The sequence below is a fragment of the Psammomys obesus genome, unplaced genomic scaffold (assembly GCF_907164565.1).
Source record: "Psammomys obesus unplaced genomic scaffold, mPsaObe1.curated_primary_1811, whole genome shotgun sequence".
NCBI classification, from domain to species: domain Eukaryota; kingdom Metazoa; phylum Chordata; class Mammalia; order Rodentia; family Muridae; genus Psammomys; species Psammomys obesus.
Window position 1 is genome coordinate 17,892,199 of NW_026596125.1, and position 2,070 is coordinate 17,894,268.

The window sequence follows — 2,070 nt, forward strand, 5'->3', positions numbered from 1 at the left end:
TGGATGGATGGATGGAAGGATGGGTGGATGGATGGATGGAAGGATGGGTGGATGGATGGATGGGAGGATGGGTGGATGGGTGGATGGATGGATGGAAGGATGGGTGGATGGATGGATGGAAGGATGGGTTACCACACAAAACAGAGCTGAAGATATGCATAAAGGAGACGACAAACTAGGACAGTGAGCAGGTAATGTGAAGTTCAGAAGCCACTTTTAACAATATGAATTTTAAATTTAAATAAAGCCAAAGTTAAATTTTAAGGGTTTATATTATTTACTATCATCCACAGAAACATCTATTTCTTCATGAAGAAAAGAGAAATCCCAAGATTTATTTTTAAAAGCTTCATAGACATCAAATTGCTGCAAAGGAAAGGAAAGGGCTATGGTAGGTGTGATGGAAATGCCGGAGCATGGGAGCAGCATTTCCCTCAAATCTCTTGGGTTTGCAAATTGAAAAGAAAGGTCTGGAATAAAACACTTTTTCTATTTTCCTGAAGTCAGTACATTTGGGAAACAGCAATATTTGGTGCATTCAGGAAACTGAAAATATGTGTGGGTGCTTGTTTAAGTACTTATTTCCAGTACTACATTAAAGTGGCTGATAAGAAGGAGGAAGTGGGCATTTAGCATTTGAAAGAAACCAATTCAAATTATTTTTTTTCTGTGTAGCTTTCACATAAGAGAAATCTCCCTCTGCCTCCAGCCTTGACCACAATCAATATTTTTTTAGGGAATGGAGGCAGCAGGGAATGGGGTATTCAGCCTTTTGTATGCTGAGCTGTGAAAACAGGATGAAGACTTGGTAAATCTGTCCAGTAAGTGCTTCTAAGTGCTTTAAAAACGTGACTCAAAGCAGAATGGAGGGCATAAGGAGAAACCAGGAATTAAGGCTAAATTAGTACATTTCAGTGTCTCGACAGTGGAAATGTCAAGAAGAAAGCAGCAGGAGTGACAAGCAGAGGCAGTCCAGATGTGCGCTCACGCCTCTTTTGTTGAGCAGCCCTAACATCGGGGAAGTACTTTGGACTTTTAAGTGGCAAATTATGTCATTTTGACAGAGAAATTATTTTTTTTGTTATCTGTCAATATCGACATGTAGTTTACCTCTAGATGTGCCAGATAAAATTCAAGTCAAAGAACATCAGCTGAAACATACCCTATGGTGGCTAGGCACGGCCATCATTTCCTAATCCAGACACTTTACAAACATCGCCCGCATAAACTCAAAAAAGTTTAATAGAAAAAACCAGGGAAACAAAGTAAATAAGTCAGCAAAGAATATCAGTCATTTTGCATATGGATTAAAGTGTTTCTATTACATCAAAGTATTAATATTTATAGGCAACAGTGAAGAAAGCCTTTCCTTTTTAGACTTGCAAATGAAAGTGGCTCCCTCTGTATCTGAAAGGTGGACTACCAGAGCCCCCTAGCTGTGAGAACAGATTCTGTCCTTCCCAGTGTAGGTAAGAAACTAATGGCAAAGGTAGTAAGTTCACCAAGAAACCTGCAGGAAAAGCATCACCCGCCACCATCCCTTCACACTGTGGTTCTAGCATGTGGGTCTGTAGACAGCACTGAGAGCATTCATGACACTCATGAACTTCATTCACAAAAGGCTAATTATGAGGCTGCAGACACCACCCTTTCTCCCTTTTGATAGATTAGAACTAGATAGTCTCCCAAATCCACAGTACAGTGACACGGACTGAGGTGAAAGACACTGGTTCTGTCTGGCACAGCCTGAACAGGATGAATCAGCAGATGGAAAGTTCTAGCCTCTAAAAACTATGAAAAACAGAGTACTTTGATATCAGTTTGGTGTAACCCTTTACACAGGCAGCTTACATGATTAGGAAATTCCAGCCAGGTGTGGTGGGACACCCTTTAATTCTAGTACAGGAGTCAGAGGCAGGTGGATCTCTGGGAGTTCAAGGCCTCCCTACTCTACAGAGTGAGTTCCAGGACAGCCAAAGCTACACAGAGAGATCCTGTTTCAAAACAACAAACCCCATTTCTGGCTTCTCTTGAACAACCAGAGAGCAGACTTTGGGTATGAGCGCTCCC